The sequence below is a fragment of the Ranitomeya variabilis genome, chromosome 8 (genome assembly GCF_051348905.1).
Source record: "Ranitomeya variabilis isolate aRanVar5 chromosome 8, aRanVar5.hap1, whole genome shotgun sequence".
NCBI lineage: Eukaryota > Metazoa > Chordata > Amphibia > Anura > Dendrobatidae > Ranitomeya > Ranitomeya variabilis.
In genome coordinates, this window is record NC_135239.1 from 4,837,088 (window position 1) to 4,858,900 (window position 21,813).

Below are 21,813 nucleotides of genomic sequence, written 5' to 3' on the forward strand. Positions count from 1 at the left end.
ATATGAGGTGGCAGGAGCAGCGCCATGGGAACAGGGGGCAGGGAGTAATGACCATAAACTCTGACCCGGGTGCTTCACTTGCAGCTGAGGATCCTAAAGATAGCGAATTGAGCGAGGAAGTCAAGAGACTTGAAAGGGAGGAGCAAAGAGATGCCATGTCTGCCCAGGAACCTTCATCCGGTGACAGTCTAGATGAGGGAGACGGCGAGTGGTCACAGCAAAAGAAAAAGGGTAACAGGAAAACAACTAAGGATAAGAGGGTGTCCGGGCCTCGAGCCTCCTCCTTGGAGTGCGACCCCTCTGACTCCGTAGCCCTGATCCAGGTGCCATTGGAAGGTCCAGCCGCCCCCGTCTGGTGGATCTCTCTAACCATTTCCGGGCCCTCCAGGACTCCCCTCCACAGGGGGGCGATGGGGACCCGAGGCCGGAGGTTGCGGACAAGGATGTTGGGGCTCAGGAGGTCGCTGGGTCCTCTTCTCAAGGGGCAAATACAAAGCCTTCTGGGGGGGGGGGGGACTACCTCAGGACCACCAGACAAGGGCCAGAGTGTATGTAAGGAGAGAATGGATGAGTCTGTTTGTCTTAAGCGCATTAAAATCTCATCATTGTCAGAGGAAGAGGGTGAAACTGTTGGGGATGGGAAGAAAAAGGCTATCTAATTCAATCAATCATGATGGCGGCACCCACCCCGTTGACACTAGCAACCATTAATGTTGCCAGTATAAAGTCAGAAGCGGCAAGGTACACGGCCTTTCATTTTCTCGGCCAACTTGACGCCGACATTTTGTTTTTGCAGGAGACCAGGTTGACCGACCTATCAACCATGCATAAAGCAAGGCGGAAGTGGAGACACGGGCCCTCCTACTGGTCTCTTGCGGCCGAGCCGTATAGCGGGGTGGCGGTCCTTTTTAAGACCGCAGCGGTTGAATGCAGATGATTGATCGAGTTAGAAATGGGGAGATGCTTGATCCTAGATGTCTCCATGGGGGGACAGGAGCTTCGGCTCATTAACATCTACGGTCCCCAGTCCAAGTGGGACCGCAAGTTTCTCTTCATGAAGATCAAACCTTTCTTATTTTCGAGTCGACAGGTGGTCTTTGGAGGGGATTTCAATAACGTCACGAGACCCTGTGATAGAGGAGGTTCCGGAGACCGTCTGGCTTACGATTGCATCGCGCTAAATAGGATAGTAAGTGAGGCACGCCTGGTGGATGTCCACATCCGGCACAACACAGGCCACGCGGGGTTCACCTTTTTTAGAGGTAGTCAGTGCAGGTCTAGGTTAAACAGGTTTTATTTGAAGGAGGAGGCCGTTTCCTCGCCGTTGTCGGTTGTGGAGGTGGAATTCTCCGATCACTGTTTGATTATGTTTTATCTGAGCGTTACAGAGACTCCTCGGATGGGAAGAGGTTATTGGACGCTGAATTCGTCACTCCTTGAGGAAGAAGCTGTAAGACGGTCCTTTGAGGAATTTCTTCAGAGCCAGGTACCGCTGCTGGGCCTAAGTAACACTAAGTCTGAGTGGTGGGAGATGTTCAAACATCGGGTGGCGAGATTCTTCCGGCAACTCTCGAACCTCAGAAGCCTGAACAGGGATCACCTGTATCAGAGCCTGAGGAGGAAATTCGAGCATCTTGTCTAGACTGGGGGTTGCCGCGAGGCGATCTCCAGTGTGAAATCCTTGCTAAAGAGGTGTCAGTACGATAGGCACGCATCTTTGGTTTTTGAGCGGGACTACGGGAAGTACTACTCGCCCGACCCTTACAGAAGCTGCAAGATGTCAGTGAATAGTAAGATAGTGACAGGACTGATGGACAGTACGGGATCCCTGAGAAGGTCCAGATCAGGGATCTTGGAGGTCGTCAGTTCATACTACTCGCACCTCTTGGGAAGGAAGGAACTGGATCGTGACAGGATGTCGGCTTTCCTGGCTGAAGCTGTTCCTGAGCCAGGGGCTGACCTCTCGCTGGGTGGTTTGGCAGAAGCGATCAAAGAAGAGGAAGTGAGACTGGCAATCGATGGGCTCCGGCCCAAAAAAAATCGCCAGGTCCGGTTGGCTTAACATCCGAGTTCTTTAAGACCTTTAGGGACTCCTTGGTCCCCCTCTTGACTCAGGTGTTTAATGAGTGTCTCTCCTCGGGCACTCTGCCGAGATCATTAAGGAGGTCGGCTTTGATCATTTTGTCAAAGGGTAAGAACCCGTCACGCATTGAGAATTGGTGTCCCATATCACTTCTCAATGTGGACAGGAAGGTTTTGGCTAAGATACTTTTCAACAGGCTGGTGAAGTTTGCGCCACAGCTCCTTTCGGAGGCCCAGCACTGTTGCGTTCCTGGCCGTAGCACTTTCAGTGCTGTTCTGGGTGTCCGAGAGGCCGTGGAGCGGGGCAGGGAGGGCCTTTGGAAGGGGTTCTTGCTGACCCTGGATCAGGCAAAAGCCTTTGATCGGGTCGACCACGAGTACCTCTGGTCCACTGTTTTGAGGTATGGTCTGCCTGGAGGGTTAGTGGACTGGCTTAAGACCTTGTACGCAGGGGCTGAGACTTTTCCTCTGGTAAACGGGTGGATTGGACAACCTTTCAGGGTGGGATCTGGTGTCCGCCAGGGCTGCCCTCTTAGCCCTTTGCTTTACGCATTTGCGATCGATCCCTTCCTCAGAAGGGTTGATTGTGGACCGTTGGCGGGGGTGAGGATGGGCGGGTTGGCGCCAGAGGCTGTCCTGAGGGTAGTGGCCTACGCAAACGACGTTACCGTCTTTGTTTCTTCGCAAGAGGAGGCGATGGTGGTGATGTCAGAAGTGGAGAGCTACTTGGAGGCATCCGGGTCCAAGGTCAACCAGGACAAGTGTGAGAGTCTCTGGCTGGGAGGCGGGGATCCCACGTTTGATCTTCCAGACACCCTCCCCGAACCCCAAGAACATGCCAAAGTCCTAGGCATCGAATTTGGCCAGGGTGACTACCCCATGAAAAACTGGGAAGGCAGAATCAAAGGTGTCGCCCAAAGAGTGGACCAATGGAAGAGTTGGTCTTTGACCCTGAGGGAAAGGGTTGACCTGTGCAAAGCTTTCCTGCTCTCCTTGCTAATCTACCTGGGCAGCGTCTGTGTCTTGCCGGAGCCTCTCTGGACACGGGTCTACAGACTGTTCTTCCAGATGTTATGGGGAAATAGACTAAACCTAGTCAAGCGGGAGGTCACTTATCGCACGAGGAGACTAGGGGGGTTGAATATGGTGAACCCCGTGGGGTTTCTAGTGAACACCTTTTTGAAAATTAACGTGGCAAACCTCTGGAAAGAGAGGGCTCCTCCGTGGGTATTCTCCTGCAAGGGATGGTTTCAGCCTTTCTTCCAGGAATGGGAGACAGGTGGAAGATTGAAGGATCTTTGCACACCGCACGGGTATCTCCCGGCTTATGTTACCCCGGTTCTGAAAATGATGCGCCGGTGGGGTCTGGGAATGTGGGAAGTGAGGTCCCTCCCGAGGAAACTCCTCGACATGCGGGTCTTGCTTTCGCATTTTCAGAGACCATTGGTCCTCAAGGACTGCCCGAGTCGGGATCTAGAGGTTTGTTAAATTCTAGCAGGATCCCCAAGAAGTATTGAGACTTGACTTGGCGCTGCTTCCAAGGTAAGTTGTATGTGAGGGACAATTTGAAGCACAGGAGCTCCGTGGACAGAAATTGTCCCCGTGAGGATTGCGCTACCTTGCTGGAAAGCATGGAGCACTTCCTGCTTCATTGTCCCTTTAATACAGAGGTGTACAACAGGGTGGGCGCTTCCATTGGTTGGCCGCGGCTGACCACTCTGTCCTATGACGAGTGGGCCTATGGAGCGTTCAGAGACCTCGGGAGAAGGGACCGAGACACTTTATTCTTAGTCAGCGCAGTGGTCAGGTACTTCACGTGGAACGCACGAGTTTTAGTTACGACGCAGAGTAAAATCCTCCGTGTAGATGAAGTTTGTAGCAGCATCCTAGGTGCCCTGGTGAAGGTGCGTTCTCTGGAGTGCGGAGGACTGGGTGCCCGGAGGGCGGCCCATCTCCGGAGGGGTTTCTCCTTCGGGGTGCCTTAGTCCGTTAGCGCTCCTATATCCTGGTGGTGGGCTGATGTCTTTACACCCTAGATTTTTGTTTAGTATTTCTGTTCCCTGAATAGAAGGTTTGCAGGCATCGAACTTGAGCCTTGGGTGGTGAGTATATAGGCTGTGTTCTGTGATGTTGGTTTATGTATATATTGTATATAGTGTATTGTATATATTGTATATAGTGTGTATAATAGAGGGTCTTAGTTAGGTTGGGTGGGGGGTTCAACGGCGGTGATAAGAGACTGATCTGGCCTGGCCCAGGCCCCGCCTGGGGAAAAACTTTGGGGCCTGATCCTAGCTCAGATAATTCCTGAACTTTGTGGCCAGAGCTGGATCAGGGGTGGTGGGATAGTTAGAGTAGGTGTGTGTATATATATTAAAAAAAACAAAAAAACAAATGTTAATGTTGTACACTATTGTATTTAGGTTTGTTGTGGGGTGAATGTGGTGGTGTAAGGGGGTGGCTGTGAGGTAAGGCAGTGGGACCAGTAGGGTTTTGTTGTGTTTGCGGTGTTGTATAATATTTGGTTTAGTATAATGTGTTTATAGTGTATATATTGTATATAATATTGTATATAGGACGGTGTGAATGTAGTTGGGGTTGTATATAGTAGTATGAATGAAGCTGGGCCGGGGGTCTTACATGATTTTATACTATTTATTATTTATAATTTTTACAGGGGTATTCATGTAGTTATGAGTATTTTGTTTGTTGTCTTTTAGTTTTGTTTTGTTTATTTTATTGGAATTTTTCTTTCTCGTCCCTGATTTGTAGGTCATGAACTTTCTCCATTTTTGTTCCATTTCTGGTTTATTTCTTTGTGATTTTTGTCGTTTGTTGTCGTCTGATTGGAGCTTTGTTCTTATGTTTTGTTCTGTTGTGTTTTATTTGTAATGTATCTTAGTTATTGTCATGTAAAGTATTTTTATTTTATTTAATAAAAGACCTGGAGGATAAGACACTGTAATGAGTTTTTTCCTCAGTGATCGGTCAGAGGTGTCGTCTTCTGACATTATCACCTTACAATATAAATATTAAGCCGCAGATCATTGGTGGAGATGACGCGCGATGCTTCATAGAAAAAAAAACAGTAAAACTACAATAAAGATAAAGTGATGGAGAAAATTGCTTGAGAAAGCCAACGTTAGGAAAAGGCAGCAGGAGACTGCACAGGAGGGGTTGCGCAGGAGGGGTCCGCCCGGGACGGGTCGCGCAGGAGGGGTCCGCGTGGGACGGGTCGCGCAGGAGGGGTCCGCCCTGGACGGGTCGTGCAGGAGGGGTCCGCCTGGGACGGGTCGTGCAGGAGGGGTCCGCCCGGGACGGGTCGCGCAGGAGGGGTCACCCTTTGCCCGGGAGGCACCACATCAAGACATCTCACGTGACTGAAATCATTCCAAGGTAATGACAGCATACAGTGTTTAAATCAGCACGAGGGCCAAAGATGAACAGTGACGTAAAGTGAACTCATTGCGCGAATTACCTGCTGCAAAATAAGGGGCGATCATACAAATCTGCAAACCTGCGGAATATGTTGGCGCTATATAAATAAAATTACTATTATTATTACCTGTCCACATGCGGCCTCCCAGCTTCCTCAGCGTCACCCCCAGTTATTCCCCCAGTAGCACAGATGGGTGCAGAGACCCCCGAGCAGACCCCGATAACTCCGGAGCCGCTGTGCACAGTGCGGCCGACAGCTGCTCGTCTACCTGCGGCTCATTCCGGCTGAGCACGGACTCACTAGACCGTGGCTGTTACCGCTAATCAGAGGAGGCAGCGGCGGCAGCTGCTCCCCACATGCGGCACACAGGACACACTGACCGTGATGGCAGCAACATACAGGGAGCGCGGGGCCACAATAACAATAGAAATGTAGCCTCTGGAGCTCGTCATGTGTCCATCCAGAGCATCCAGCTTCATGTTCTGAAGAACCAGATTATGGTGAGGAGCAGGAACAGAATAAGCCAATCAGCGACTGCACATCAAGGTGACACCCGGCCGACAACCACCATAAAATGTAGCCGGCCGACAACCACAGCAAGACGGGGCCGTCTGACAACCACAGCAAGATGGGGCCGTCCGACAACCACAGCAAGATGGGGCCGTCCGACAACCACAGTAAGACGGAGCCGTCCGACAACCACAGTAAGACGGAGCCGTCCGACAACCACAGTAAGACGGAGCCGTCCGACAACCACAGTAAGACGGGGCCGTCCGACAACCACAGTAAGACGGGGCCGACCGACAACTACAGTAAGACGGAGCCGTCCGACAACCACAGTAAGACGGAGCCGTCCGACAACTACAGTAAGACGGAGCCGTCCGACAACCACAGTAAGACGGGACCGTCCGACAACTACAGTAAGACGGGGCCGTCTGACAACCACAGCAAGATGGGGCCGTCCGACAACCACAGCAAGATGGGGCCGTCCGACAACCACAGTAAGACGGAGCCGTCCGACAACCACAGTAAGACGGAGCCGTCCGACAACCACAGTAAGACGGAGCCGTCCGACAACCACAGTAAGACGGGGCCGTCCGACAACCACAGTAAGACGGGGCCGACCGACAACTACAGTAAGACGGAGCCGTCCGACAACCACAGTAAGACGGAGCCGTCCGACAACTACAGTAAGACGGAGCCGTCCGACAACCACAGTAAGACGGGACCGTCCGACAACTACAGTAAGACGGGGCCGTCTGACAACCACAGCAAGACGGGGCCGTCTGACAACCACAGCAAGATGGGGCCGTCCGACAACCACAGCAAGATGGGGCCGTCCGACAACCACAGTAAGACGGGGCCGTCCGACAACCACAGTGGTTGCTGGAACCGTCGTTGGTGGATTTTACTCACTTAGGTCTTGTTCACATGGTGCATTTCTGCTGTTTTTTTCACACATTTTTTCCTGTGGAAAAGTGCAGTGTTTAGCAGCAGAGTGCTGAGATTTCTGAGATTTGCACTTGCAGCTTATTTTTTTCCTTCCAGATTTCAACCCTAAGGGCTTGTTCACACCATCCTTTTTTTGCTGCGGATTTTTCAGCTCCTGTTTTGGAAAACCCGCAGTGCAAAACCGCGGTGATTTTCACTGCGGGTTTTTGTGCGGTTTCTACTGCGGATTCCACTGCGGTTTTCCAACTGCACTTTCCTATTGGTGCAGGTGGAAAACAGTTGCGGAATCCGCAGAAAGAATTGACATGGTACTTCTTTTTTTCCGCAGAAAATCCGCACGGATTTTCCAGCGGAAAAAAGGAACGTGGGAACAGCGGATTTTGTTTTCCATAGGGTAACATTGTACTGTACCCTGCATGGAAAACGGCTGCGGATCCGCACGGGCAAATCCGCTGCGGATCCGCAGCAAAAACCGCATCGTGTGAACATAGCCTTAAAATGTTTAAATCTGCGGCGATGATTCTTTCTTCAGTTTCCGCAGTTTTTAACTAATTCAGATGAGGAGGAATGCCCAGGGGTTCACATACTTATGGTAAGATTAAACATCGCGGATTGACGATCTTTGCCGGCTCCACTTGCAGCAGCTCCACAGTCAGATTGGGGGGCATCTCCCATGTACAGTGCCCTCTTCAGGTCACCACAGGTAACCGGGGCATCTCCTGTGTACAGCGCCCTCTTCAGGACACCACAGATTGCGGGGACATCTCCTGTGTACAGCGCCCTCTTCAGGACACCACAGATTGCGGGGGCATCTCCTGTGTACAGCGTCCTCTTCAGGTCACCACAGATTGCGGGGACATCTCCTGTGTATTCAGGTCACCACAGATTGCGGGGGCATCTCCTGTGTATTCAGGTCACCACAGATTGCGGGGGCATCTCCTGTGTACAGCGCCCTCTTCAGGACACCACAGATTGCGGGGCATCTCCTGTGTACAGCGTCCTCTTCAGGTCACCACAGATTGCGGGGACATCTCCTGTGTATTCAGGTCACCACAGATTGCGGGGGCATCTCCTGTGTACAGCGCCCTCTTCAGGTCACCACAGATTGCGGGGGCATCTCCTGTGTACAGCGCCCTCTTCAGGTCACCACAGATTGCGGGGACATATCCTGTGTACAGCGTCCTCTTCAGGTCACCACAGATTGCGGGGACATCTCCTGTGTACAGCGCCCTCTTCAGGTCACCACAGATTGTGGGGACATCTCCTGTGTACAGCGCCCTCTTCAGGTCACCACAGATTGCGGGGACATCTCCTGTGTACAGCGTCCTCTTCAGGTCACCACAGATTGCGGGGACATCTCCTGTGTACAGCGCCCTCTTCAGGTCACCACAGATTGCGAGGACATCTCCTGTGTACAGCGTCCTCTTCAGGTCACCACAGATTGCGGGGACATATCCTGTGTACAGCGTCCTCTTCAGGTCACCACAGATTGCGGGGCATCTCCTGTGTACAGCGCCCTCTTCAGGTCACCACAGATTGCGAGGACATCTCCTGTGTACAGCGTCCTCTTCAGGTCACCACAGATTGCGGGGACATATCCTGTGTACAGCGTCCTCTTCAGGTCACCACAGATTGCGGGGACATCTCCTGTGTGCAGCGCCCTCTTCAGGTCACCACAGATTGCGGGGACATCTCCTGTGTACAGCGTCCTCTTCAGGTCACCACAGATTGCGGGGACATATCCTGTGTACAGCATCCTCTTCAGGTCAACACAGATTGCGGGGACATCTCCTGTGTATAGCGCCCTCTTCAGGTCACCACAGATTGTGGGGACATCTCCTGTGTACAGCGTCCTCTTCAGGTCACCACAGATTGTGGGGACATCTCCTGTGTACAGCGTCCTCTTCAGGTCACCACAGATTGCGGGGACATCTCCTGTGTACAGCGCCCTCTTCAGGTCACCACAGATTGCGGGGACATCTCCTGTGTACAGCGTCCTCTTCAGGTCACCACAGATTGCGGGGACATCTCCTGTGTACAGCGCCCTCTTCAGGTCACCACAGATTGTGGGGACATCTCCTGTGTACAGCGTCCTCTTCAGGTCACCACAGATTGTGGGGACATCTCCTGTGTACAGCGTCCTCTTCAGGTCACCACAGATTGACTCTCTCTCTCCTAGGGAATTGCCAGGCAACATAGTGAAACATTAGTTAGTAAGGTGTACTGCTAGTGAGTTGTGAGGTCCCCTCGTCTCGGTGTGGCCACAGCCTGAACGTTATCCCCTGGTCCCAGTGTGGCCAGTCCTGTATCCTCGACCCCTTGTTCCAGTGCGGCCAATGCCTGAACCTTGTCCCCTGGTCCCGGAGAGGCTGGGGCCTGAACATTGTCCCCTGGTCCCAGAGAGGCCAGGGCCTAAACATTGTCCCCTAGTCCTCGAGCGGCCAGGGCCTGAACATTGTCCTCTGGTCCCGGAGAGGCCAGGGCCTGAACATTGTCCTCTGGTCCCGGAGAGGCTAGGGCCTGAACATTGTCCTCTGGTCCCGGAGAGGCCAGGGCCTGAACATTGTCCTCTGGTCCCGGAGAGGCTAGGGCCTGAACATTGTCCTCTGGTCCCGGAGAGGCCAGGGCCTGAACATTGTCCTCTGGTCCCGGAGAGGCTAGGGCCTGAACATTGTCCTCTGGTCCCGGAGAGGCCAGGGACTGAACATTGTTCCCTGATCCCGGAAAGGCCAGGGCCTGAACACTATTCCATGGTCCATGAGTGGCCTTACCTTGAGTGGTTCCTTGGGGCTACCTGCCGCACAAGTCTGACCTCACCACTAGAGGCTCCAGTGAACACCAAGATAGCTGCCCGATTAGTCACGCTCCTTCCTATGTAGGCCCGTTCCTATGGCACAGTGGTCCACAAATCCACGTTGGCCAGCTGTAGAGGACATACTGTATAAAGGGAGATGTGGAGAATATCATACTGTATGCAGGCAGCTGTGGGGTCCATCATACTACATATAGGGAGCTGTGGGGGACATTATAGTATATATATATATATATATATATATATTATAGTATATAAAAATAAAGATTATTATTATATAAACAGAGCTATGGGGTCCATCATACTGTATGCAGGCAGCTGTAGATTACATACTTTATATAGGGAGCTGTGGAAGATATCATACTGTATATAGGGAGTTGTCATATATAACACACGGCTTCTGTCCACGTCATATATGCCACATGGCTTCTGTCCACGTCATGTACACCACATGGCTTCTGTCCACGTCATATATGACACATGGCTTCAGTCCACGTCATATATGACACATGGCTTCTGTCCACGTCATATATGCCACATGGCTTCTTTCCACGTCATGTACACCACATGGCTTCTGTCCACGTCATGTACACCACATGGCTTCTGTCCACGTCATATATGACACATGGCTTCAGTCCACGTCATATATGACACATGGCTTCTGTCCACGTCATATATGCCACATGGCTTCTTTCCACGTCATGTACACCACATGACTTCTGTCCATGTCATATACGCCACATGGCTTCTGACCACGTCATGTACACCACATGGCTTCTGTCCACGTCATATACGCCACATGGCTTCTGTCCACGTGTCTCACTTTTCTTTCATGTATAGAGGCCATGTTGGGTAGGAAACTACTACAGTTAATTGTCATGAGTGAGTTTTGTCTCCACAATTTTTAACATTTTGGTTATTAATGTTGGTGCCCAATACAATTTTGGATAAATTCTTATCCAAAAAAAATATTTGGTTAAAAGTACACAAATTCTTACTATTTAACAAAACTTATGAAAGGATATGCTCCAGTATGGAAACCATGTCTATGGGCTCGTTCACACGTCCCTGTCTCCGGTGCGTGTGGTGACAGTTTTCACACGTACCAGAGATACTGACACACGTAGACACATTCAAGTGGCTGAGTCTGTGCACGTCAGTGTGTTTCCACGGACCGTGTGTCCATGGGCAAAATACACTGACATGTCCATTTTTTAACGTGAGCACAGGCTGCAACATGCCCCGTATATGTGCACTCAGGTGAGACCCATGGATGTCATCTGTGTGACACTCCGGCACCAGGGAAGAAGCGCTACAGTAAGCGCTGTTCCCCGGTGCTGGATGCTCAAGACGGCTCTCATCATTCTCCCCTGCTTTGCCGGCGATCAGCTAGAGCAGGGGAGAAAGAAGAGAGTTGTATTCAAGTGAGAACAATGACAGCAGGAGGCGACTTTTGGGACCATTACTCCCATCAGCCTACACCTGCTTTACACTTGCCCTGTAGCGGTGGCAAGTGGGGTTCATATTTGTGGGGTTGATGTCACCTTTGTATTGTCCGGTGACATCAAGCATACGGCTTAGTAATGGATAGACCTCTATAAGATCCTATCCCTTACTAATCCTATAGTTATATGGTAAATAAAGACACGGCCAGAATAAAGTCTTTTGTTAGAAATAAAACAAAACTTTTACTTTTTATTTAAAAATAACAAACACAGTAGCACCTAATTCCACCGAAGCCCTCGTCTCCTGTAATAAAACAAAAATAAAAAACAATGTCCCTCACCTATCCGACGTTTTGTCCCATGCCGTAATCCATGTCTGGGGATTAATAGTTTTCAACCTAGATGGTGCCAAGATGCGACCGCCCAGTGTGAACCACTGGTGAATGAGCTGCTGTGAGCACAGCCTCAGTAACCAGCGGTGATGTCATTGAGGTTACAGCTGTCCGTGAGGCTGTGTTCCCAGCAGGGCTGAACTGCGGTGACCTCATTACTGGCTTTTCCCACAGTGCTGAGGTCACGGCAGTTCAGCCTGGCAGAGAACGCAGAATCAGTGACCGGAGGTAACCTCGATAAAGTCACTGCCGGTCACTGATGCTGGGTTCCAGCAGCTTTTTTGCCAGTGGTTCTCAGCCTGGAAAGTCGCATCTTGGCACCATCAAGGTATAAAACTATTTATCCCCAGACATGGATTACGGCTTGGGACAGAACGACGGACAGGTATGGTATATTGTATTTTTATAATTATTAGAGAACGAGGGCTTTGGTGGTATTAGGCGTTAGGTGAGTATAACTGTTTGTTATTTTTAAATAAAACATGGAAAACTGTGTTTTGTTTTATTTCAATTAAAGGACTTTATTCTGGCTGTGTCTTTATTTATCATATAACTAATGGATAGGTTCTTATAGACGCTTCTCCATCACTAAGCCGTGGGCTTGATTTCACCTGACAATACAAAGGTGACATCAACCCCACAAATATAAACTCCACTTGTCATCGCTACAGGGCAAGTGGGAAGAGCTGGGCCAAGCACCAGAACTGGCGCATCTAATAGATGAGCCTTTCCTGGGCGGCTGCGGGCTGCTGTTTTTAGGCTGGAGGTCGGGGCAATATCCATGGCCCCTTACCAGCCTGAGAATACCAGCCCCCAGCTGTCTGCTTTAGCAACGTTGGTTGTCAAAAATGGGGGGGACCCCACACCATTTTTTGTGTGTTTTTTTACATTATTTATTTAAATAATTAAAAATGAGGCGTGAGGACCCCTCTATTCATGATAATCAAACTTGCTAAAGCTGACAGCTGAGGGTTGTAGCCCCCAGCTGTGAGTTTTAACTGGCTGGTTATAGAAAATACATTTTTTTTTTTAAATTATTATTATTTATTTTCAGTGCAGGAGCCGACTGATGAATACCCCCATCAGCCGCTCCTACTCTCACTGTTACTAGCGGCAGCAGGTGTAGGCTGATGGGAGATGAGGCTGCAGTCACACTAGCAGTATTTGGTCAGTATTTCTAATCAGTATTTGTAGCCAAAACCAGGAGTGGGTGATAAATGCAGAAGTGGTGACGAGTTTCTATAAGGGTATGTGTCCACGTTCAGGATTGCATCAGGATTTGGTCAGGATTTTTCATCAGTATTTGTAGCCAAAACCAGGAGTGGGTAATAAATGCAGGAGTTGTGCATATGTTTCTATTATACTTTTCCTCTAATTGTTCCACTCCTGGTTTTGGCTTACAAATACTGATGAAAAATCCTGACCAAATCCTGATGCAATCCTGAACGTGGACACATACCCTTATACTTTTCCTCTAATTGTTCCAGTCCTGATTTTGGCTACAAATACTGATGTAAAATACTGACCAAATACTGCTAGTGTGACGGCAGCCTAACTCTCACCATTCCCCCCTGCTCGCCGGCAGAACCGGGGAGAATGATGGAGAGCCGTCTTCAGCACCCGGCACCGGGGAAGCCACTGCCCAGTACAATAACTCCCATCAGGAAGGAGAGCCTCAGAAGTAATAGAGTTCAGGTGGAGCTGTAGATCAGTAGAGTAGGGCACAACATTCACTGGCCTGGGAGCCACGCTGACAAGTCCCATATGGGGGGGCTGCAATCAGTCGCTTCTAGTGACGTCCACCACTACATGATGGGCAATGTGGCCCTGCGCCAACGTCTGCTAGAAGCTGAGATTAATGCAGCTCACAGACATGACTGTATGCCATGGACACTATTACTCCACCAGCGGGGTCCTGTGCCCACCACCCAGTCATCCACTGCGCCCACCACCCAGTCATCCACTGCACCCACCCTGAACTGGTGAAGTCACCAGACGTCGATAAACTATTCATACGCTCCTTACCATCCCCATTATTCACAACCAATATACAGAAAAAGATCCGGGGCTGTGGGATGTATCATCAACATCTTTTGTTACTGACAGAGATAAGCTGCTGCTAGAGGGGTCTGCAGCCAAAAGAGGAGCACACACAGCAACTGAAATATGAGTGATGCATTGTAGCTGGGTGCACCGTGTAGTCGGGTGGTGCAGTGTAGCTGGGTGCACTGTGTAATCGGGTGGTACGGTGTAGCTGGGTGCACCGTGTAGTCGGGTGGTGCAGTGTAGCTGGGTGCACCGTGTAGTCGGGTGGTGCCATGTAGCTGGGTGCACCGTGTAGTCAGGTGGTGCCGTGTAGCTGGGTGCACCGTGTAGTCGGGTGGTGCTGTGTATCTGGGTGCACCGTGTAGTCGGGTGGTGCCGTGTAGCTGGGTGCACCATGTAGTCGGGTGAATAACCAAAAACACAACAAAGGACAGCATAATTATAATAAATATCTATAAAGCTGTCACGGTATCCTATAAATATATATTATATAGGGAAAACCACAATAAAGCAAAAAAGACTACGTAGCAGGACGAGTCGCTAAAAAGATACAACCAAAGAGATTGGGTCACAAGGGCCCAAAGAAAACGACCAAACATCCATATAGAATGCTATATAAAAACATGTATCTTTATTGACTTAAACAATTAAATATACCAAAAGTAGAAAATATATCAAATTACAAAAAAGAGGTGAAGTACAGCGCTGCATGGTGTGCACAGACACCACACAGACGTGCAAGCATATTAAGGGCACAGGGGTCCCAGGACAGATATACCCGTCATGATAAAAAGACAACAAGAGGTTAATGCTCTTAATGCTCAACAAATACAATTGTTTGCACTATATGCATCATGAAAAGAGCCATAATGACAAGGTACTAATCTATACAAAAATAAATAGATTACCTCTTAGTAATGGGACGAGTGATATGTCACTGGGATCCGTGCGCCCTCCCCGACGCACGTTTCGGTTATAACACCTTCTTCAGGGGGGGCAGGGGGGTGTAGTCGGGTGATGCAGTGTAGCTGGGTGCACCGTGTAGTGCAGTGTGGATGGGTGCACTGTGTAGTCGGGTGGTGCAGTGTAGCTGGGTGCACCGTGTAGTCGGGTTGTGGAGTGTAGCTGGGTGCACTGTGTAGTCGGGTGGTGCAGTATAGCTGGGTGCACCGTATAGTCGGGTGGTGGAGTGTAGCTGGGTGCACCGTGTAGTCGGGTGGTGCAGTGTAGGTGGGTGCACCGTGTAGTCGGGTGGTGCAGTAAAGCTGGGTGCACTGTGTAGTCGGGTGGTGCAGTATAGCTGGGTGCACCGTGTAGTCGGGTGGTGCAGTGTAGCTGGGTGCACCGTGTAGTCGGGTGGTGCAGTGTAGCTGGGTGCACCGTGTAGTCGGGTGGTGCAGTGTAGCTGGGTGCACCGTGTAGTCGGGTGGTGCAGTGTAGCTGGGTGCACCGAGTAGTCGGGTGGTGCACTGTGTTGTCGGGTGGTGCAGTAAAGCTGGGTGCACTGTGTAGTCGGGTGGTGCAGTATAGCTGGGTGCACCGTGTAGTCGGGTGGTGCAGTGTGGATGGGTGCACTGTGTAGTCGGGTGGTGCAGTAAAGCTGGGTGCACTGTGTAGTCGGGTGGTGCAGTGTAGGTGGGTGCACCGTGTAGTCGGGTGGTGCAGTAAAGCTGGGTGCACTGTGTAGTCGGGTGGTGCGGTGTAGGTGGGTGCACCGTGTAGTTGGGTGGTGCAGTGTAGCTGGGTGCACCGTGTAGTCGGGTGGTGCAGTGTAGCTGGGTGCACCGTGTAGTCGGGTGGTGCGGTGCAGGTGGGTGCACCGTGTAGTCGGGTGGTACGGTGTAGCTGGGTGCACCGTGTAGTCGGGTGGTGCAGTGTAGCTGGGTGCACCGAGTAGTCGGGTGGTGCACTGTGGATGGGTGCACTGTGTAGTCGGGTGGTGCAGTGTAGCTGGGTGCACTGTGTAGTCGGGTGGTGCACTGTGTAGTCGGGTGGTGCAGTAAAGTTGGGTGCACTGTGTAGTCGGGTGGTGCAGTGTAGGTGGGTGCACCGTGTAGTCGGGTGGTGCAGTAAAGCTGGGTGCACTGTGTAGTCGGGTGGTGCAGTGTAGCTGGGTGCACCGAGTAGTCGGGTGGTGCAGTGTAGGTGGGTGCACTGTGTAGTCGGGTGGTGCAGTGTAGCTGGGTGCACCGAGTAGTCGGGTGGTGCAGTGTGGATGGGTGCACCGAGTAGTCGGGTGGTGCGGTGTAGGTGGGTGCACAGTGTAGTCGGGTGGTGCAGTGTAGGTGGGTGCACAGTGTAGTCGGGTGGTGCAGTGTAGGTGGGTGCACAGTGTAGTCGGGTGGTGCAGTGTAGGTGGGTGCACAGTGTAGTCAGGTGGTGCAGTGTAGCTGGGTGCACCGAGTAGTCGGGTGGTGCGGTGTAGGTGGGTGCACCGTGTAGTCGGGTGGTGCGGTGTAGGTGGGTGCACAGTGTAGTCAGGTGGTGCAGTGTAGCTGGGTGCACCGAGTAGTCGGGTGGTGCGGTGTAGGTGGGTGCACTGTGTAGTCGGGTGGTGCGGTGTAGGTGGGTGCACTGTGTAGTCGGGTGGTGCAGTGTAGGTGGGTGCACCGTGTAGTTGGGTGGTGCGGTGTAGGTGGGTGCACTGTGTAGTCGGGTGGTGCAGTGTAGGTGGGTGCACCGTGTAGTCGGGTGGTGCGGTGTAGGTGGGTGCACTGTGTAGTCGGGTGGTGCAGTGTAGCTGGGTGCACCGAGTAGTCGGGTGGTGCGGTGTAGGTGGGTGCACTGTGTAGTCGGGTGGTGCAGTGTAGGTGGGTGCACCGTGTAGTTGGGTGGTGCGGTGTAGGTGGGTGCACTGTGTAGTCGGGTGGTGCAGTGTAGGTGGGTGCACCGTGTAGTCGGGTGGTGCGGTGTGGGTGGGTGCACTGTGTAGTCGGGTGGTGCAGTGTAGGTGGGTGCACTGTGTAGTCGGGTGGTGCGGTGTAGCTGGGTGTTACAGTGTCTGGTGCAGTATCGTGGAGGTTTTGCGGTGCAGTGTGTCAGTGCAGTTCATCCTGTCTCTGTGTTGTGAGTTACATCACCTGCCACGTGTTACACTGTTGTCTGTCGAGCCCCGCCCCCTGCACGTGGTGTGCAAAGTTACAGGGGACAGCCCCGCCCCATAAAGGGCTCAGAACCCAAAGGTCCAGAACAGCCCCCGGGTCCTGGGAGATTGTGCCCCCTAATCCCTCATTACTCCAAACAGAGGACCCCCCAGACTGCAGAGCACCGGACCCCAAACAGAGGACCCCCCAGACTGCAGAGCACCGGACCCCAGAGGACCCCCCAGACTGCAGAGCACCAGACCCCAAACAGAGGACCCCTCAGACTGCAGCGCACCGGACCCCAAACAGAGGACCCCCCAGACTGCAGAGCACCGGACCTCAAACAGAGGACCCCCCAGACTGCAGATCACAGGACCCCAAACAGAGGACCCCCCAGACTGCAGAGCACCGGACCTCAAACAGAGGACCCGCCAGACTGCAGATCACTGGACCCCAAACAGAGGACCCCCCAGACTGCAGATCACCGGACCCCAAACAGAGGACCCCCCAGACTGCAGAGCACCGGACCCCAAACAGAGGACCCCCCAGACTGCAGAGCACCGGACCCCAACAGAGGACCCCCAGACTGCAGAGCACCGGACCCCAAACAGAGGACCCCCAGACTGCAGAGCACCGGACCCCAAACAGAGGACCCCCCAGACTGCAGAGCACCGAACCCCAGAGGACCCCCCAGACTGCAGAGCACCAGACCCCAAACAGAGGACCCCTCAGACTGCAGCGCACCGGACCCCAAACAGAGGACCCCCCCCAGACTGCAGAGCACCGGACCTCAAACAGAGGACCCCCCAGACTGCAGAGCACCAGACCCCAAACAGAGGACCCCCCCAGACTGCAGATCACCGGACCCCAAACAGAGGACCCCCCAGACTGCAGAGCACCGGACCCCAAACAGAGGACCCCCCAGACTACAGAGCACCAGACCCCAAACAGAGGACCCCCCAGGCTGCAGAGCACCGGACCCCAAACAGAGGACCCCCCAGACTGCAGAGCACCGGACCTCAAACAGTGGACCCCCCCCAGACTGCAGCGCACCAGACCCCAAACAGAGGACCCCCCAGACTGAAGAGCACTGGACCCCAAACAGAGGACCCCCCAGACTGCAGAGCACCGGACCCCAAACAGAGGACCCCCCCAGACTGCAGAACAGAGGACCCCCCAGACTGCAGAGCACCGGACCTCAAACAGAGGACCCCCCAGACTGCAGAGCACCAGACCCCAAACAGAGGACCCCCCAGACTGCAGAGCACCGGACCCCAAACAGAGGACCCCCCCAGACTGCAGAGCACCAGACCCCAAACAGAGGACCCCCCCAGACTGCAGAACAGAGGACCCCCCAGACTGCAGAGCACCGGACCCCAAACAGAGGACCCCCCCAGACTGCAGAGCACCAGACCCCAGAGGACCCCCAGACTGCAGAGCACCAGACCCCAGAGGACCCCCCAGACTGCAGAGCACCTGACCCCAAACAGAGGACCCCCGGACTGCAGAGCACCGGACCCCAGAGGACCCCCCAGACTGCAGAGCACCAGACCCCAAACAGAGGACCCCCCAGACTGCAGCGCACCGGACCCCAAACAGAGGACCCCCCAGACTGCAGAGCACCGGACCCCAAACAGAGGACCCCCCAGACTGCAGAGCACCGGACCCCAAACAGAGGACCCCTCAGACTGCAGCGCACCGGACCCCAAACAGAGGACCCCCCCCAGACTGCAGAGCACCTGACCTCAAACAGAGGACCCCCCAGACTGCAGAGCACCAGACCCCAAACAGAGGACCCCCCCAGACTGCAGATCACCGGACCCCAAACAGAGGACCCCCCAGACTGCAGAGCACCGGACCCCAAACAGAGGACCCCCCAGACTACAGAGCACCAGACCCCAAACAGAGGACCCCCCAGGCTGCAGAGCACCGGACCCCAAACAGAGGACCCCCCAGACTGCAGAGCACCGGACCTCAAACAGAGGACCCCCCCAGACTGCAGAGCACCAGACCCCAAACAGAGGACCCCCCAGACTGCAGAGCACCGGACCTCAAACAGAGGACCCCTCAGACTGCAGAGCACCAGACCCCAAACAGAGGACCCCCCAGACTGCAGAGCACCAGACCCCAAACAGAGGACCCCCCAGACTGCAGCGCACCGGACCCCAAACAGAGGACCCCCCAGACTGCAGAGCACCGGACCCCAAACAGAGGACCCCCCAGACTGCAGAGCACCGGACCCCAAACAGAGGACCCCTCAGACTGCAGCGCACCGGACCCCAAACAGAGGACCCCCCCCAGACTGCAGAGCACCGGACCTCAAACAGAGGACCCCCCAGACTGCAGAGCACCAGACCCCAAACAGAGGACCCCCCCAGACTGCAGATCACCGGACCCCAAACAGAGGACCCCCCAGACTGCAGAGCACCAGACCCCAAACAGAGGACCCCCCAGACTGCAGAGCACCGGACCCCAAACAGAGGACCCCCCAGACTGCAGAGCACCAGACCCCAAACAGAGGACCCCCCAGACTGCAGCGCACCGGACCCCAAACAGAGGACCCCCCAGACTGCAGAGCACCGGACCCCAAACAGAGGACCCCCCAGACTGCAGAGCACCGGACCCCAAACAGAGGACCCCTCAGACTGCAGCGCACCGGACCCCAAACAGAGGACCCCCCCCAGACTGCAGATCACCGGACCCCAAACAGAGGACCCCCCAGACTGCAGAGCACCGGACCCCAAACAGAGGACCCCCCAGACTACAGAGCACCAGACCCCAAACAGAGGACCCCCCAGGCTGCAGAGCACCGGACCCCAAACAGAGGACCCCCCAGACTGCAGAGCACCGGACCCCAAACAGAGGACCCCCCAGACTACAGAGCACCAGACCCCAAACAGAGGACCCCCCAGGCTGCAGAGCACCGGACCTCAAACAGAGGACCCCCCCAGACTGCAGAGCACTGGACCCCAAACAGAGGACCCCCCAGACTGCAGAGCACTGGACCCCAAACAGAGGACCCCCCAGACTGCAGAGCACCGGACCCCAAACAGAGGACCCCCCAGACTGCAGAGCACCGGACCCCAAACAGAGGACCCCCCAGACTGCAGAACAGAGGACCCCCCAGACTGCAGAGCACCGGACCCCAAACAGAGGACCCCCCAGACTGCAGAGCACCGGACCCCAAACAGAGGACCCCCCAGACTGCAGAACAGAGGACCCCCCAGACTGCAGAGCACCAGACCCCAAACAGAGGACCCCCCAGACTGCAGAGCACCGGACCCCAAACAGAGGACCCCCCAGACTGCAGAGCACCGGACCCCAAACAGAGGACCCCCCAGACTGCAGAGCACCAGACCCCAAACAGAGGACCCCCCCAGACTGCAGAACAGAGGACCCCCCAGACGGCACTGAGCGCTATAGACGGACGGCACTGAGCGCTATAGACGGACGGCACGGAGCGCTATATGCGGACGGCACTGAGCGCTATATACGGACGGCACTGAGCGCTATATACGGACGGCACTGAGCGCTATAGACAGACGGCACTGAGCGCTATATACGGACGGCACTGAGCGCTATATGCGGGGCGCTCCTCTGCAGCCGGTGCTCTACACGTGTGCACTGGAGCGGTGTCCGGCACTGGATGCTCTTACCGTGCTGAGTGGCCCCTGGCTCCCGGACTGTCTGTGGCCCCCGGACTGTCTGTAACCTCCGCAGTGGCCCCTGGCTGGAGCTCAGCCCTCAGGCTACAGGTGGCTCTTGGTTCCCAGCAGCGCTTCCAGCCTGTGAGTGGCCCCCGGACTGGATGTGGCCCCTGGCTCCCGGGAGACGCTGCTCTCTAGCGACCAACTGTCATTGTCAGCCGGCTTCTCTTAAAGGCGAAGTTGCATCATCTTCGGCGGCTGTGGAGGAAGGAGGGTCCTAACGGCGCCCCGGCCCCCAATCTGCAGCTCCTCCTGTTACTGCCGAGCAGCGGCCCCGACCCCCGCTATACCGACAGGTCACACACAGGGAGCTCCGGGGCCACGGCTGTGCAGCGCGAGCTCGGAGGGCCAGTCACGTGACGCTGCCCCACACAGACACATTGCAGCGTCCTCACTGTGATTCCTTCATTTCTTCTCAGTTCCTGGAGGGGAAAAGCCAGAACTGCGCTGAGAATAGGAAGTTACACGGGGAGAGGGATCATCACCATCATCATCATCATCATCATCCTCCATCCACTTAGTGATGATTATATCTGTTATCATGTTTCACCAACGTCACGAATGCTCCACTGTCCTTCACTATAGATATTACCGTGCCCCCACCATGCTTCATTGTAGACATCCATGAACCCCCACCATGCTTCATTGTAGACATCCATGAGCCCCCACCATGCTTCATTGTAGACATCCATGAACCCCCACCATGCTTCATTGTAGACATCCATGAACCCCCACCATGCTTCATTGTAGACATCCATGAACCCCCACCATACTTCATTGTAGACATCCATGAGCCCCCACCATGCTTCATTGTAGACATCCATGAGCCCCCACCATGCTTCATTGTAGACATCCATGAACCCCACCATGCTTCATTGTAGACATCCATGAGCCCCCACCATGCTTTATTATAGACATCCATGAGCCCCACCATGCTTCATTGTAGACATCCATGAGCCCCACCACGCTTCATTGTAGACATCCATGAACCCCCACCATGCTTCATTATAGACATCCATGAGCCCCACCATGCTTCATTGTAGACATCCATGAGCCCCACCATGCTTCATTGTAGACATCCATGAACCCCCACCATGCTTCATTGTAGACATCCATGAGCCCCCACCGTGCTTCATTGTAGACATCCATGAGCCCCCACCGTGCTTCATTGTAGACATCCATGAGCCCCCACCATGCTTCATTGTAGACATCAATGAGCCCCCACCATGCTTCATTGTAGACATCCATGAGCCCCCACCATGCTTCATTGTAGACATCAATGAGCCCCCACCATGCTTCATTGTAGACATCCATGAGCCCCCACCATGCTTCATTGTAGACATCAATGAGCCCCC

General features: G+C 53.8%; 1 protein-coding gene across 2 annotated transcripts in view; it reads right to left on the bottom strand.

Annotated features, from left to right (window-relative positions):
* The window catches only part of SLC6A9 (solute carrier family 6 member 9), a 319,069-nt gene extending 298,312 nt beyond the window's left edge, over positions 1-20,757 (bottom strand). The window contains exon 1 of one of the 2 annotated variants that reach the window (XM_077276148.1): positions 20,408-20,757. The gene's annotated coding sequence lies outside the window, so the exon portion shown is untranslated. Of the gene's footprint in view, positions 1-9,744; positions 9,765-20,407 lie in introns of those variants that run through there. The other variant, XM_077276149.1, reaches the window with a different exon arrangement.
* Positions 20,758-21,813: the final 1,056 nt, after the last annotated feature.